This window comes from Camellia sinensis, chromosome 9 (genome assembly GCF_055761805.1).
Source record: "Camellia sinensis isolate YWXY chromosome 9, ASM5576180v1, whole genome shotgun sequence".
Lineage (NCBI taxonomy): Eukaryota > Viridiplantae > Streptophyta > Magnoliopsida > Ericales > Theaceae > Camellia > Camellia sinensis.
The window spans coordinates 108,907,674-108,925,839 of record NC_138969.1 but is presented as its reverse complement, the minus strand read 5'-3'; positions in this window follow the sequence as shown (position 1 = coordinate 108,925,839).

The following is an 18,166-nucleotide window of genomic DNA, read 5'->3' as shown; positions in this document are numbered from 1 at the left end:
CTCTTAAAAATGGCTTGTTCTCTCTCCTATTTTAGAGTTTCCAAATTCGAACCACAGGGCTGTGAAGAGGAGAGCTGGGAGGCCACCTTTTTGTGGTGGCCGGCCACTAAACCAACTTGGCCCTTTTGACCCCTAGCCGGCCGGCTAGGGGAGGTGGCCGGCCGGCTAGGGGAGGTGGCCGGCCGGCCACCTGCAAGTCCAAAAGGTGGCCGGCCATGATCCTCTCAATATGGACTTTACAGCTGTATAGCTGTTTCCCCCAGAAAAGATCTCAATCCGGGGGATATTTTGTGGGGGAAAACCTTGGTCCTTTTCCCCCACCCTTTCCTTCCATGCTCCCCCTCCTTTTGGTCCTTATAACCAGCTGCAAGCATTGGTTTTAGAGGTGAGAAAAAATCACCTTCAAGCTTGGTATACAAGATCCTCCTCCATCTCCATCATTTCCTTGAAAACCTCCAAGTCCAACACCACCATTTCTTCTACACCACCAAGCTCCACCACCACCACTCCATTTCCAGCAGCAAGGAGGTGTTCTCCAAGGCCTAAGGGTGCTGCAAACTCAAGCCAAGAAGCATCCAAGACTTGTCTTCAAAGGTAAGTCCTATTTCCCCTCTTTTGAGCTTAATTTTGCAACATTTCTTAGCCATACATGCTTATTGTTTTGAGCTCCGGCCCTAACTGAAAGTAGCCTTCTTTTGAGCTCATTTTCTTGTTTCATTAAGGGCTCAACCCTGTTTGAGCCCCCCATCTTGCACTTGCTTCAATATCTCCCTTGAATGCCATTTTCTTGCATGCTTTGGCAGCCCATTACGCTTCGGTTTTTGGTCATTTTACAGAACTAAAAATAGTCTTATTTTGGCCCATTCTTCATGTTTTATTAAGGGTCTTTTTCTGTTTGATGAATATTTTGTATACTTTGTGTTATAGCCACTTTTGAGCCTCATTTTGCATTGCATTTCTAGCATGTTTGTATACTGTTTTGGGGTTTTTACAGTTCTGTAAATATGCATATTTTTGGTCCCTCTTCAATGTTGTAGAAGGGAATTTTTCAGTTTGGGCTTTGCATATACCACTTGCTTCTTTGGCCACCTTGTGGCCCATTTTCTTGCATAAGAGCTTAGCCATATCTATGTTTGTTTTTGAGGTTTTTACAGTTCTGTAAAGTAGCTTATTTTTGGCCCCTCTTCAATGTTTTTGAAGGGCCCTAACCTATTTGGAGTTAGCAGCTATGAGTTGCTTCATAATCTCATATTTAGGGCCATTTTTGCATGCCATTGTTGCCCTATCTTTGCTTGCTGTTTGGCCATGATTTGTACTAGTAAAATGCTAATTTTGGGGCTGCCTTGCTACTGTCTATTCATTGCATATCCATATTGTGCATGTTTGGTAAAGCTATAGGCCATTTCGGGTGCCAAAGTCCATGTTTCGGGACTATTCCATGCATCGGGTGTGTTTTCGCCTCATTTCAAGGCTGTTTTCCCCCACATTTCAGTGCTGAAATTCCATTAGCATGTTTGCATATCATTTTCATGTCATTTGCATCACGTATGCCATTGCCTCGATTTGCGTGCCCGTGTGCACGCATTTCGAGGCACTTCATTTTTCATCCATCGGCCTCTTATGTGAGTGCGGCTGAGGCTCTCTCATGTTAGTATAAGTCCATGTTGCATTCTGCATGTCATTTTAGTCATTTGCATCGCGTATGCTATTGCCTCGGTTTGCGTGCCTGTGTGCACGCATTTCGAGGCACTTCATTTTCATCCATCGGCCTCTTATGTGAGTGCGGCTGAGGCTCTCTCATGTTAGTATAAGTCCATGTTGCATTCTGCATGTCATTTTAGTCATTTGCATCGCGTATGCCATTGCCTCGGTTTGCGTGCCTGCGTGCACGCATTTTGAGGCACTTCATTTTCATCCATCGGCCTCTTATGTGAGTGTGGCTGAGGCTCTCTCATGTTAGTGTAAGTCCATATCATATTTCCATGTCATTTGCATTGCGTATGCCATTGCCTCGGTTTGCGTGCCTGTGTGCACGCATTTCGAGGCACTTCATTTTCATCCATCGGCCTCTTATGTGAGTGTGGCTGAGGCTCTCTCATGTTAGTGTAAGTCCATATCATATTTCCATGTCATTTGCATTGCGTATGTCATTTTCTCGGTTTGCATGCCCGTGTGCACGCATTTCGAGGCATCTCTTTTTTACAGCATAGTGCATACTAGGTTATATCTTAGATCGCATTCTGTCATTTTCTCGGTTTGCGTACCCGTGTGCATGCATTTCGAGGCATCTCATTTTCATAGCATTGTGTATGTTAGGATTGTATCTTAGTTGCATTTCATGCATGTCATGCATATTGCATCGTGTTCGGGATAGGAGTTAGCCCGGACACGGGAAACGAGGTGCGTTTCGTACTCCGAGTGACGGAACGTGTCTCAATTCCCTAGTCACCGACACTCCGGATCATCCATGATGGAGTTAGGTTCTTGTTGTGTTTATACGTGCATTCATTCTATATTGAGTTATGCAATTCGACTCCTCGGCCATCATGTCTCGATATGCGTGATTGGTGGCGTGAGGATCGAGGCATGCATATATTTGTGAAAATACATTGCTATGCCCCTTTCCTGCTCTCTGTTGCAGCAAAATGAAGAATCAGTAACTTTTCGGGACTTGGCACGCGTTTCAAGAATAACTGCTAAACAGAGGCTAATTGGGGCATCCCGGTGGATTTCTGCGCGAGACAACCCGGACATGCATCATCTATCAGAAGCAAGGCAGTCCCTGGCTTGCATGCCAGTTTTATTTATTTTCTTAGTTAATTTGTTAATTAATTAGGAATTTGTATATTATTTGGACTGTAATATTTGGACTGTAATATTCTTTCATTCGGGACTGTATTATTCTTTCGGACCCTCTCTGCGAGGGCACAACTGTAATAAGTGTGGGTGAGTGTGATGTATGTCTTCCAACCCCACATCTTTCTTCCCTTTTATTTACCCGCTTATGATGGTTAGATTAGGGCATATTTTAATTAGCATACAGTATGACAGCATGTTTGCATTCATTCATCTGTATTGCATGCACCGGGCTCGGCGCATCATACTAACTGCATTGCACTTTCAATTCCAAATTGAATACATGTTAGTTGTCGCATTCCATACGCCATGTTTAGAATAGCCGAGCCTGCTATAGCTACATCCTTGCATGTGTTGCATTAGACATTTCTGTATACTTAGGATCATGCATGATTTCTAATACAGTTTTTGTTTTGGCTTGGAGTACTCGGTAAGCTTTATGCTTTAGCATCCTTGCATGCGTGTGAGTGAATGCCATGAATAGCATGCTTACCATGAGGCAAATTGCTTATGTGATATAACTGCCTGAATACCTGTGGGTGAAGGTTGGGTTGTTTGGATTGGGACAATTCATCAAATATTTGTTTTAAGCCCACTAGATAGTGGCAAAACCATCTTCTCTAAGCCCACCTGAGGGTGGCAAAATCTGTATTTTAAGCCTACCTGCGGGTAGCAAACCATTTTCAAAAAGCAAACATAAAATGTTTTGTTCCAATCCAGGTGACCTGGTCTATACTTATATGTTGCGCGCATCACATAGTAACCTAGGCTAATAACCGGAATAAGAACACACAATGTTTTCAAAAATAGATATCATGGTTAGTAGAGGCCGATCTTTGATCGAGCGAGCGGGGGTGCTCACGAAGTGACCTTTCCCAATCGTACCCAAGTTCCCGAGCCGAGGCAACTTTGGTGATGACGGACACGTGGCCTTTGGCACCGAGTCAGGGTTTCCTAAATTTCCCATTAAAAAACATTTAGGTGGCGACTCTGTATCTGGCAAAGCAGTCCATGTTTGGCACTTCTTTCAAAAATCAGTTTTTTCAAAACGATTTGCCGGATTTGGACTCTTTGGTTCAGACTTAGAACCGTGACAAATTTGAGAGTCCTGAGCTGTAGTGACCCCCAAATGAACGGAACGGGAGCTCGTTCCTCCCGGGGCGTTCGGGGACGTCTACACGCTCGAGCGACAGAACCTACGCTGGAGCGACCACCTTTATTTTTGCACCTCCGCTCAAGCGACCAAAAGTTTGCTCGAGCGTAAATTGCATGCTCCCAGAAGTTTCCATGTTTTGCAGACTGCTCGAGCGACAAGAGTTGCACTTGAGCAAAGACCTCAGTCTCATACTTGAGCAACCGTCAAGCGAAAAATACACACAACCAGTACTTTTGCAAAGTTTACAGACCGCTCGAGTGACTAGAATTGCGCTCGAGCGACCTCTCACATTTTTTGAACGTCTGTTCAAGCGAAGGAAGTTGCGCTTAAGCGAGGCCTCTGTTTTCAACATATGTGACTAAGTGTTTTCAAGTGCATTTTAGCATCCTCATTGCATCCTAGGCATTCCTAGGCAAAAATTAAGGCATAATAATAAGGACAAAGACAAGAAACACGCTAAGAACGAAATGAAATTAATTGGGTACTCTAAATGTATATTTCAATATGTGTATTTGTTATGTTTGTATAGGTCACGCGTCGTAAGCCATCTGATTTGTTTGCTTTCGGAGCCATCTGTGAATAATAACTCAGTAAAGCTATGTTCAACTTTATTTATTTTCTGTATGATGAAATAAGATCTGTTTTCTGAAATGTTATGTTATGTACAATGAATGATGTCCAATTTCGGACATGTAATCGTGGCATCCTTAGCATCCTGTGATATCTGTTAGCTGTTATCCCGTTGTAGACACCCCATTTTTTACCGTCCTCAAGACTTGGACGTCACCGCTTGAACACTCGGTGATCATCCATGTTTGTGTTCGTCTTGAGTTCTCGGAGGTCTCGGCTACGCGCCTTGCCTCAGGACCTCTCGACTCAACTGTTTTGTGTCCGGTTTTGCACCAAACACTTGCGCTTTGCCTTGGAGGGGCAGGGAATGGCTAGTGGGCCATCCCCACACATCACCGGCCAGGGCTTGAGGCCATCGGCTGTGTTTTGCTTCCACCGGCCAAATGTTTGGTCGGCCGGCACTATAGATGGCCGGCCGGCTATCTTTTTTTGGTCAATTGTATTTTTGGCCGGTCGATTACTGTGCATCTACTTTTGTAGATATTTTTGTGCAGCTGGCATACACTTTCACCCCCTCCATACACGTGTATGGAGGGATTGCCCTCTTGTTAGCTTCCTTTGGAAGCTTTACAAGACCATTTTGTCTACAAAAGAGAGGGTCTTCTCTCTTGTTGAGGGGTTAGACAAATTAGACAAGTTAGGCATTATTTTTTTAGAGCTTTGAGTTCTAGGGTTAGGGTTTGTATATATCCTATCTCTATATCTCTCTTTCTTGGTGTATTTGTGTGTGTTTTAGGCCTTAGTATTGCACACAAACACCTACTACTACACCTTTCTCTTGGAACTGAGGTTCTAGAGGGTTGTTTTTGAAGTTTTGAAGCTGGTTTGGACCTAAGGGGACTGCTGGTCCACCATTTGTGAAGAGGGTCTACAAGGGTAAGAAATTTGTCCATTTTCTCCCATTTTTGCATAGCTTATTTACCTATCTTGCATCTGTTTTTGAGCTTAGTGTATAACATATAAAAGTTGTGTTTTTACTTTCTCTAAGTAGTTGCTTAAGGGTGTTTCAAGCTTTGGGGTTGTTTGACCTCTCTTAAGCCTTGAAAGGCTCCATTTTGTGCCATTTTGGTTGAGCTCCGGGATCATTGTGTTTGGGCCTCCTCACCACTGAAATCTTGAGGGATTTCAGAGGTGAGGATGGTGCCTTGAGGTCCCAAGAAGGAGAGGGCCACCCCCTCTCCTTGTTGTCCTTGAAAAGGGCCATTTTTTAGCCTCTTGAGGGAGCATATAGTTTGAGTATGTATTGACCATGCCTTGGCTGATTTTCAGGCTCATTATGTCATAATATAGCATTGTTGTATGTTGGTTTTGGTACACCATGCTTGTCTAGAATACATACCTTGTAATGCCATGATTTGCCTCAATACATGCATAACATTTAGACTACCATGCTTTTGTGTTTTGGCCAAGCTTTGTGAAGCTTATATGCATATTTTGATGTGCTAAGGGATTGTTTTAAGTCATTTGAGTCATCTATGCCTTGCTTTGTATAGCTACCATGTAACCCCTCTTGTATGCCTTAAGCCTTGGCCCTTCTAGTGTGCCATCCTTGCTTTGTTTCAGTGGTTTGGAACCACTTGACATGTCATTTCAGACCTCATGATGTGCCCATATGCTTGCATTTCATCCCCCTTCAATGTGTTTAAATGTTGTTGCCTTATGCCCCTTGTTTAGGCCTTGGAGTATGCTTGCATTTTTAGACCACTTAGATGTCATCTAAGTACATCCTTAGCTTTGTTTAGGTCTGCATTAAACCTATTTTAATTCCCTTTGGCCTTGTGAGGCTTGGTTGACCTAGCCTTGGTTTACCTCCCCTTTGGCTTGCCTTAAGTCTTGGACCGTTGTTGCATGTTTGGCTTGCCTTATTTACTTGGTTTGGCACCTTTATAACATGTTTTTCAGAGCTTTATGTGCATGCCATTAATCCATGTTTTGTCGCTTTTAAGTGTGCTTAAAGGTTGCATGTTTGATGTTTGAGTGATGGCCCATTAGCATGAGCATGTGTGTGTGTGTGTTGGCCCTCATTTCCATAGCATTGGCTACTGTTTTGGACCTAGTTTAGGGCTGTCCAATTAGTGTAAGTCCCATCCTTGCATGCCATTTAAATGTCATTACATTATTCCATGGTTGCATGCTTTGGTTGCATGTGTCGCATGCTTAAAATCACTTGCATTGGGTATGCATCCTCTTGGTCAAGTTGTTAGCATATTGGCATGACTTGCATGTTTGCATGGTTGAGTTGCACATTGCATACTTGATTAGCTTGCATGGATTGCATGCCTAGTGAGCATTGTGCATTGCATCTCCATGTTACACACTTAGGCTCACATGCTTAGGTTGCATTGTACTAGCATGCATGCTTGGCCTCTTGAATTGCTTGTGATAGAGGTTGAGTTCAATTTGTTTGTTTATGTGCATTGCATGACATTTGAAATGAAAATGCACAACTTGGTCTCTTGGGCCATCACGCATTGAAATGCGCGATTGGTGGTCCGAGAACCAAGGGCCATATCCCTTTGAGTCACAAACATGACAAGGGATGTGTCGGTGTACACATTCGCTTGAATTGCATTGCCATGCAAAGCTTTGCCCTCTGCTGCTGTCAAACAGGTCCTGCAGGAATTTTCGGCCGATCGACTACATAGAGTGCCGATCGGCCATCCATCGGTGGCCGATGGATTCATCTTTAGCCGATGACCACCAAATCACAGCCGGTGATGATCCCCTTTGGCCGGTGGCATTCCCTAGCATCCAGTGAGAATATCCTGAGACTTTGGCAGTTTTCAGAGGAGTATAGCAGGGAAAACAGAGGCAGCTTGTGCATGGCAGTGGATTTCCGAGCAAGACCGAGCATGCATTACATTGGGCTCTTTTCCCGAGGCCATTTATCGCTTTCTTAGATTAGTTGATTTGCTTAACTAATTTAGTTGGTCTGTAATAATTAATTAGCTAGGATAGTTGGTTTGTTATTCAGACTGTATTATTCTTTCGGACCCTCCGAGCGAGGGCAATTATATAATAAGTGTGGGTGCGTGTGTGCATGTCTTCCAACCCCCGCTTCTTTCTCCCTTTTACTTACCTGCTTTGATGGTTAGTATTAGGACATGTTTACTTTAGCATACCTTATGCTATGCATGCGTGCATCATTCATCAGTATTGCATGCACTGGGCTCGGCGCATCATGCTAACTGTATCGTATTTCAAATCTAACTTGAATACATGCTATTTGTGCATTTTCACCTGTCATTCATAGACTAGCCGAGCCTACTCTAGCGACATTCCGTATGCGTTGCATTAGCCATTTTAACATGAACTAGGATCATGCATATGATTACTAACTAGTTTTTGTTTTGGCTCGGAGTACTCGGTAAGCATTCATGCTTTAGCATACCACATGCCTGTGAGTGTTGCCATAATAGCATGATTACCATGAGGCTAGCTGCTTATGTGATATAACTGCTCAAATGCCTGTGGATGGAGGTTAAATTATCTAAATTGGAATAATGCATTAAAACTGTGAATTTTTTTAAGCCCACTAGATAGTGGCAAAACCATCTTTTCTAAAAAGCCCACTTGAGGGTGGCAAAACCTGGATTTTAGCCTACTTGCGAGTAGCAAACCATCTTCAAAACGAACATGCAATGTTTTGTTCCAATTTAGGCGATTTGGTCTATACTTGTTTGTTGTGTGCATAACATAGTAATTCTAGGCTAATAAATGGAATAAGAACACATAATGTTTTCAAAAACGGATATCATGGTTAGTAGAGGCCGATCTTCGGATCGGGCGAGAGGGGGTGCTCATAGCTGACCTTCCCCAATCGTACCCAAGCTCCCAAGCCAAGGCAACTTTGGTGGTGACGGACACGTAGCCTTTGGGACCGAGTCAAGGTTTCCTAAATTCTCCCATAAAAAATATTTAGGTGGCGACTCTGTATCTGGCAAAGCAGTCCATGTTTGGCACTTCTTTTCAAAAATCTGTTTCTCAAAATGATTTGCTGGATTTGGACTCTTTGGTTTAGATTAAGAACCGTGACACAAATTGAGTCCGAACTGTAGCACGAAGGCCTCACGCGGGCGCGTCTACAGTTTCTGGCGACTCTGCTGGGGATTTTAGAGAGCTTGACTCGAACTCGTGATATCCTGTTTTGATTTCATTTATGTGTCTCTTTGCATTGCATGTGCATTGGTGCGCCTAAGACACCGTGTTTGCCATCTGCCATTCCTGAACGGTTTGCCGGAGGCTTGACTTTGTCAAAGCATGCCATAAGGCTGACCGGTTGTGGGCTCTGACAGTATGGGAACACAAACCCTGGTTTTACCGGGGCACCCTTTTCGACCATTCGACCTAGTGCATATCGAAATCCATAGTGACCATTCCAAGCTAGGACAGGTTTCTTACCCGATTATAGGTTGTTTGAAAACTGCTGCGTGCATAGTGAAACCCTAGCTCCTGACAAAATAGGACAGGGAAACCCTACCCCTCTATAGGGGTGTTTTGGCTCTCTTTACTTGCTATGTGTTTTAGAGTGTATCTATGCAGGGGAACACACATATCAGTTCGCAAGTTTGAGTATCAGACCTGAGGGCATCAGTGTCAATTTATGAGAATCAGTTATATCTGTGGGTATCCGATTCAGTATTTTGGAGGTAGTGATTTCGGGCAAAAGTGATCAGTAGTAGAGTACAGTTATTCAACTATACTAGCGTCCGTTTTGATTGGTCCGAAATGCTGCATGTTTTCTCTTTTAGTTCAGAGAGTTGATACAGAATAGCTAGTGTTCCTCCTTACTGAGACAAGACAGATATCTGATTCGTCAGTCACCGTTCAGTATAGCGAACTTATCATGACGCAGAATTCAGAGGAAATTGTGGTCATGACGGCTGCATTAGATCAAGGAATCACTCTGCAAAGCGAGACCAATGTCGATGTACTGCATCCACCCAGGTCGCCTGTCGCGCACCCAGTCTGGACCCCCCAGTTGTATCAGGCTCGTGAGCCCACCACATTTGAATTGATGGCCTATGGACCTCCAGAGATCCGTGCCGATCTGGCCTATGGAATGTCGGCTTCGCCGCCAGTGGCACCGTATGCCGGGAATTTCATACCACAGGAGCCCCCGCTACTGGGGCGGATTGTGATAGGGCTCAGCCAACCAGAGGTTGCCTCTAGCTACAACAACGACGTGTTAGCAACAACCGGGCTTCGCTCTGATGTAGTAACCCAAACCCCCGATCAGGCTGAGGCCAGAGGCAAGAGCAAAATGAAGGCAGATGCCGATCCCATTGAACAACTGCTGCAGGCAGTCGAGGCTTTGAAAGCCGGGGGAATGAACAAGCAACAGATATCCGCAGTTGTGGCAAAAACTGTGGAGGATGCTTTCCCCACTCCATCTGAGGGTAGTTCAACTCAGTCAGAAAATCGGGATAGGCCCCGTCATGCCAGAACAGTTCCTCCTATTCCCAACCCTGCACCTGGGAAAGATCAGAAAACCAAGGCAGTGCCTGCCGACCCTTTTGCTAGTGCGTCTAGTAAGAATATTCAGACTTCAAAGTACCTGCCCCGAGGGCGCAGGATCTTTCATGCTCTCTACATGCCTCTGTCTAAGGCACTTCAGATTCTTGCCGAAAGGGGGCACCTCAAACCCCTTGAACCTCGGCCTCTCCCGAAGAATCTCCTTCTCACACATGATGCTGCTTTGTACTGCGCGTACCACCAACAGACCGGTCACGCCACCGACAACTGTTTCCGCCTTCACCATGAAGTGCAGGATCTGATCGATAATGAGGTCATTCTTCCACCTACCTCAGCGAAGTCTGTTACCACCGAGCTGTTGGACTTTGAGGATACTGCGAGTATGTGATCAGGGGTTGGACCACCTGCGGGCGGCGCTCGGTGTATTTCAGATGTGGTGTCTGGCACGCACTTTTTGAGCATTTGTAAATGCAGTTTTGTAGCTTCTGGCTTGGATTTTGAGTCAGTTCTCTGTTTTGTTTTTTAGTCTGCCTCTTTGCTTTGAGTCAGTCTTTTTGTTTTGGGTCTGTCTTGTGGTACCGAGTCAGTCCCGTTGTATAGGATGTCAGGTAGTTCTAGGGTTGTAGCCTCGAACACCGTTTTAGTCTTGTAAATACCCTTTTGTTTTGAGTCTGTCTCTGTTGTGGAGCCAGTTACAATCAGGGAATTTGAATGAAGCAGCTGCGGCTATCATGTTTCCATGCTTATTGCTAATTTTGAGCTAGTTGTGCCAAAGGATCAGAACCGAACGGCCGTGCATTCCACCTGCTCTCTTGTGCCCTGAAAATCATTGCATTGACCTATGTTTTTCAAAACCTCTTTAACACTGCGGTGAAAACGAAGAGGAAGGAATTCCTCGAGTTTTGCAAAACTTTGATAATTTGAGAGAAAGAGAGGCATACTAAGCCTTTAATAAATGAAACCATGCTTGTTAGCGTGAATACTGAGAAGGACCCTGGCTTGATCTAGATTGGTTCCACACTATCTTCGACGCGAGCGATTTGTCGCTTTCTTAAAAACTTTCAAAAAGAAATGGTTTGCGCGGCCCTGTGAAGACCTGTGTGGAATCGCTCTTGAGATTGTGCAGCCTAGGATCGCTCTCAGCCTCAAGATTCAACCCGTTCGTTTTCGAACCTTGAACCCGTTCAGAAAGTTCAACGGTCAACCGCCATGTGAGGTCTGTGTGGCCAGATTAGAAGCAGCCCTCGAACAAGAGGCACCAAAATCATTTCAAGAAGATCAGATCTCACCAGAAGAAGCGTGTGAAGTAACCGTGATGGATCCTTCTGCAAATCAACGCAACAGCCATTCTCCTGGATTCAGATGATTTCGGGATCTCAAAACCATTTGGCATGGACTTGTTACACTTTTACCCTTTGAGAGGCTCGCTGGGTCAAAAACCCGAAAGGGCGACCCCGGCAAAAGTTAGAGCAAGAGAAAAATACAAAAGAAAAAGAAAAAGAAAAATACAAAAAAAAAAAAAAGAAAAAATATATATATACCAAAAAAAAAAAGCTCACAAGGTCGAAAACCCACAACGGGCGCCTTGGCAAAAGTTAGAGCCTAAAAAGTGAAGGTTAAAATACCTGAGTCTACCTTAACCGGAACTACGTAAGGCTTGATTCCCATGTTTGGGATACGTAGGCAACTTCATTCTGAAGTCCAGCCCCCAACGCTTTCATAGTGCCTCAGTCCATGTAATGGTTTTGATTATTCTTGCCCTCCCCGAATCCGATAGTTCGGTTGTGACAACCGGATACATAGGCAACTTCGTCCTGAAGTCCAGCCCTCAACACCTTCAAAGTGACTGTGTCCATATATTGGTTTTGACCATCTTCGTCTTCTTTGTATCCGAGGAAGTTCGGTCGTGATCATCACTGGTAAGGACTGTTTACAATATGCTGCGGCATCATCTAGACAAGGGGCAACTTTCAAAGCCGAATGGGCCTAACTCGTGGGCTGGTTGAGGCACAGATTGATCGGCGCTTGCGCTTGAAAACATGGCCGACCAGATTAGTAAATCTGCCCTTGCCTTAGCCAAGGCGCGAGCTTACAAAGCCAAATGGCCCTAACTCGTGGGCTGGCTGGGGCACAGATTGATCGGCGCTTGCGCTTGAAAACATGGCCGACCAGATTAGTAAATCTGCCATTGCCTTAGCCAGGGCGCGAGCTTGGGAAGCCGAATCTTGGGCAGCCGAATGGGCCTAACTCGTGGGCTGGCTGGGGCACAGATTGATCAGCGCTTGCGCTTGAAAACATAGCGGACCAGATTAGTAAATCTGCCCTTGCCTAAGCCAAGGCGCGAGCTTGCGAAGCCGAATGGGCCTAACTCGTGGGGTGGCTGAGGCACAGATTGATCGGCGCTTGCACTTGAAAACATGGCCTACCAGATTAGTAAATCTGCCTTTGCCTTAGCCAGGGCGCGAGCTTGCGAAGCCGAATGGGCCTAACTCGTGGGCTGGCTGAGGCACAGATTGATCGGCGCTTACGCTTGAAAACATGGCTGACCAGATTAGTAAATCTACCTTTGCCTTAGCCACGGCGCAAGCTTGGGAAGCCGAATCTTGGGCAGCCGAATGGGCCTAACTCGTGGGCTGGCTGGGGCACAGATTGATGAGCGCTTGCGCTTGAAAACATGGCCGACCAGATTAGTAAATCTACCTTTGCCTTAGCTAGGGCGCAAGCTTGCGAAGCCGAATGGGCCTAACTCGTGGGCTGGCTGAGGCACAGATTGATTGGCGCTTGCGTTTGAAAACATGGCCGACCAGGTTAGTAAATCTGCCCTTGCTTTAGCTAGGGCGCGAGCTTGGGAAGCCGAATCTTGGGCAGCCGAATGGGCCTAACTCGTGGGCTGGCTGAGGCACAGATTGATCGGCGCTTGCGCTTGAAAACATGGCCGACCAGATTAGTAAATCTGCCCTTAGCCAGGGTGTGAGCTTACGAAGCCGAATGGGCCTAACTCGTGGGCTGGCTGAGGCACAGATTGATCGGCGCTTGCGCTTGAAAACATGGCTGACCAGATTAGTAAATCTGCACTTGCCTTAGCTAGGGCGCGAGCTTGGGAAGCCGAATCTTGGGCAGCCGAATGAGCCTAACTCGTGGGCTGGCTGGGGCACAGATTGATCGGCGCTTGCGCTTGAAAACATGGCAGACCAGATTAGTAAATCTGCCCTTGCCTTTGCCAGGGCGCGAGCTTGCGAAGCCGAATGGGCCTAACTCGTGGGCTGGATGAGGCACAGATTGATCGACGCTTGCGCTTGAAAACATGGCCGACCAGATTAGTAAATCTGCCCTTGCCTTAGCCAGGGCGTGAGCTTGCGAAGCCGAATGGGCCTAACTCGTGGGCTCGACAATTGTCATCCATCTTTTGACGTTTGGGATTACTGACATTGCCTCGGGAGAGCTGCATACATTGAAGGATAACTGGGGCGGGTACACGCCAGAGGCCCTACTTATTTCCGTTCAGGCAACTTGGGAGGGATGAAAATTGGCTGAATTAGATGCCGCAATAAGTCGCAGTAGCGAGCCTATGCGTACAGGAAGAAGAACGTCTAAGGATCGGGAAACACAGCAGCCCCTTAGTCGTCGAAGCAGATCGCCCCGAAAGGACAGACAACAACAGGGAAATTCTCCGCGCCCGCGACCGAGAATCAAGCCTGATGCGACGCCACGACCATTGAGTTTTGCAGTTTTTGTGAGGAATAGACCAATGACGGAGGCAGATTCTATCATTAAAGACCCAGGTGTGGCAGTCGAGTTCGCTCGACAGATCTTCCCGCCGGAAATCCAACAATCGATGGCCAGACGTCAAGATTTCAAAGTATTTCGAGACGGCATACATGGGGCCATGAAAGGATTATATACTACTTACGAAGTCGGCATGCGTCTGCAGGAAGCGCGACATGTGAGTGAGAAAAAGGACGAAAGGAATCGCAGTTTAGAGATTCGCGCGGAAAAGGCTGAGCGTGAGCTTCAGGACCTGGAGAATGTTGAAATGAGCGCATCGGTGGCGGCCGGTCAATCTAAATTGGTCGTTGAGGAGAGAGTGACCCAACGGACCTCGGGTTATGAAAAGGGGTTTCAGGACGGCCTGAAGGTCGGGATAGAGAAGACTAAAGGAGACCTTGCCGAGGAGGTCTGCCGATGTAAAAATCGTGGATTCAAGCACAGCTGGATCAAGGCCCTTCAAACCGAGAAAGCTCTCGAAGCCGTGGGCATTGATTCGGCTTCACCCCTGTATCTCACTACTTACCCTATTCCGATTTCAAAATTGAGAAGAGTGACGATGAGGGTGCCGAATAAATAGACTTTGGAACGCGAGAACAGACTTCGCGCCGAACAAATAGAATTTCTTTTATTTTCAACGTTCGTATTTGGTCTTGAAATGTTATGTGCTTAATTAAACGTATTATTTCAACTTACTAGCAAGTTTTGTGTTGCGTGGTGGAAATGTTTAAACATGCATTGACCGGCTCGAATTAAGAACAATTCTCAGTGAATATTTATTCGGCCAGTGAAGTGGTCCGAATGCATCTCTCGCAAAGGCTCCGAATCCGGAGACTATTTTGGCCAATCATGATATCCACAAAGGGCGCTCCGAATTCGGAGTCTTAATCGGCCTTAAGAGGTTTAATCAGCCCTAAGGTGTCCTGCACCAAAAGGAGCTCCGAATCCGGAGACTATTTTCGCCAATCGTGATATCCACGAAGGGCGCTCCGAATCCGGAGACTTAATCGGCCCTAAGGTGTCATGCAACAAAAGGGGCTTCGAATTCGGAGACTTTATTTTGGCCAATCGTGATATCTACGAAGGGCGCTCCGAATCCGGAGACTTAATCGGCCCTAAGGTGTCATGCATGAAAAGGGGCTCTGAATTCGAAGACTTTATTTTGGCCAATCGTGATATCCACGAAGGGCCCTCCGAATCCAGAGTCTTAATCGGCCCTAAGGTGTCATGCACCAAAAGGGGGCTCCAAATCTGGAGACTTTATTTTGGCCAATCGTGATATCCACGAAGGGCGCTCCGAATCCGGAGACTTAATCGGCCCTAAGGTGTCATGCATCAAAAGGGGCTCCAAATCCGGAGACTTTATTTTGGCCAATCGTGATATCCACGAAGGGCGCTCCGAATTCGGAGTCTTAATCGGCCATAAGGTGTCATGCATCAAAAGGGGGCTCCGAATCCGGAGACTTAATCGGCCCTAAGGTGTCATGCACCAAAAGGGGCTCCGAATCCGGAGACTTTATTTTGGCCAATCGTGATATTCACGAAGGGCGCTCCGAATCTGGAGTCTTAATCGGCCCTAAGGCGTCATGCACTAAAAGGGGGCTCTGAATCTGGAGACTTTATTTTGGCCTTAGAAGGCTTAATCGACCCTTAAAGGCTTGGGAGTGAGCTTGAGAAAACGAGAAGCTTTGTATTGCAACGGTGGAATATGTACAAGTATCAAGCCCACAAGTCGGGTCAATGATAGAATTTACGTAAATGTGTTGAATTCCAAGGCCGTGGCAGGCTTCTTCCTAACATGTCTGAGAGCCGGTACGCCCCTGTTCCTGCGATGGATTCTATCTGATAGGGGCTATCCCAGTTTGGACCCAATTTTCCATAGGCCGGTCTCCGGTCGGCTGGAAGTACCTTCTTTAGGACCAACTCTCCTGGCGTGTATCGGCGCAACTGAACTCGCTGATTATACGACTTGGCGAGCTGCTGCTGATACCGTGCCATCGATGCCAGGGCGCGGTCTCTTTGTTCTTCGATTAGAATCAGATCCAGGGCAAACATCATGTCATTTCGGCCCATATCAAAAACTTATGATTTCAGAGTTGGGAGGCCGATTTCCAGGGGTAAGATTGCCTGGGTTCCAAAGCATAGAGCAAACGGCGTTTCTCCAGTGGATCTCCTCGGCGTAGTACGATGAGCCCACAATACACTCGGCAATTCTTCGACCCATTTGCCTTTAGCTTTTTCCAGCCTCTTTTTGATGCCGTCCAAGATAGATTTGTTAGAGGCTTCGGCTTGACCATTGCTTTGGGGGTAAGCCGGTGTAGAGAAGTAAGGCCGAATGCCATATTTGTTGCATAACTGTCGATATACGCCACAATCGAACTGGGTGCCATTGTCAGAGATGAGAGCTCTCGGAATGCCGAATCGTGTTATGATGTTTCTCCATACAAAGCGTTTAATGTCGGCATCTCGTATATGTGTTAAAGCCTCTACTTCGATTCATTTTGTGAAGTAATCTGTCACGACGATTAAGAATCGCTTGTTCCCTGGGGCCCTCGGCAATGGTCCTACGATATCAAGTCCCTACTGAGCAAACGGCCCGGGGCTGGTGATAGAGTTCAACCCTTTGGCAGACAGATGGGTTAATGGGGAGAACTTTTGGCACTGTTCGCATTTTTTTACATAACTCTCCGCGTCAGCTCTCATTGTCGGCTAATAATACCCCTGTGTTATAGCTCGATGGGCCAGGGAGCGTTCGCTAGAATGGGCACCACAACTGCCCTCATGTATCTCTGTCAGAAGCTCCTCCACTTTGTCGGGGTGCACGCATTCCAAATATGGACCAGAGAGGGACTTTTTATAAAGCCCTCCTTGTGGATCTAGATAGTATTGCAGGGCTTTATTTCGCAGCTTGTGTGCTTCTTTTTTGTCCTCTGGAAGTTGTTCAGAAGAGAGGAATACAGTAATGGGTCCATCCAGCTTGGTGCGGATTCTATAACGTTGGCATGGATTTCCTTCGAAGGGCCAATACTCGGCTCTGGGATGAAACCTACTTCGATGGTCCGTTTGATCTCAGAATTGATGGCGGAGGCTAGGCACACCAAGGTATCCGCGTGTGTGTTCTGGTCGCGTGTTATTTGGTTCAGTTCGTGATGATCAAATTTTGCCAGCAAGGAATTGGCCGTTTTCATATAGGCTGCCATACGGTCATTTCTTGTCGCATACTCTCCCTTTAGCTAACTGATTACCAATTTTGAATCACAAAACACAAGCAGACGCCGAACGCCGAGAAGGTGCGCATTCCGCAGACCGGCTAGAAGGGCTTCGTATTCGGCTTCGTTATTTGATGCTTCAAAGCCAAGCTTGACGGCCTGCTCAATTACTACGCCATCTGGAGACATGATTACAACTCCGCCGTCGCTGCCCCTTTGGTTAGATGATCCATCACAGTATAATTGCCAAATATCCCCGACATAAATTCTCCAGTTCAGCTTTGGTCGAACTTCAGCCTTTGGTCGAACTTCGTCAGGTTTGAGGTTGGCAAGCTCGCCGGTGAATTCGACAACAAAGTCGGCCAACACCTGCCCCTTGATTGTGGTTTTAGATAAAAACTGAATGTCGTATTGGCCGAGTTTAAGAGCCCATTTTGAAACACGTCCTAATGCTTCTGCACTCCGTAGTACTGATCGGAGGGGATAATCTGTTAGCACCCCAATGGTATGTCCCTGGAAGTAATGCATCAGTTTTCTTGCCGCCATGACTAGGGCTAAGATGAGTTTTTCCAGCAGAAGGTAGCGTGTTTCGGCGTCAACCATTGCCTTGCTCACATAATACACTGGCCATTGCTCCCCCTCCTCCTCTTTTAGCAGTATGGCGCAGACGGCCCTATCGGAAACTCCCAGATATAGAATGAGTGGGTCACCAGCGGCAGGTGTTGTCAAGAGAGGTACTAAGCGGAGGTAGGTCTTGAGTCCGTTGAAAGCTGTTTCACATTCGGCAGACCACTAAAAAGCCTTACACTGCCGTAGTGTTTGAAAGAATTGTCAGCAGCGATCTGTAGACCGACTGATAAACCTGTTGAGTGCAGCGGCCATCCCTATTAACTTTTGGACTTCTTTTACTGAATGGGGGGAGCCGAGTTCCAAGATTGCTGTGACTTGCCTCAGGTTGGCTTCGATTCCTCGGTGATTGACGATGTAACCCAGGAATTTGCCAGAGCCGATTCCGAACGCACACTTGGAAGCACTCAGTTTCATTCTGTATTTGCGTAAGATGCTGAATGTCTTT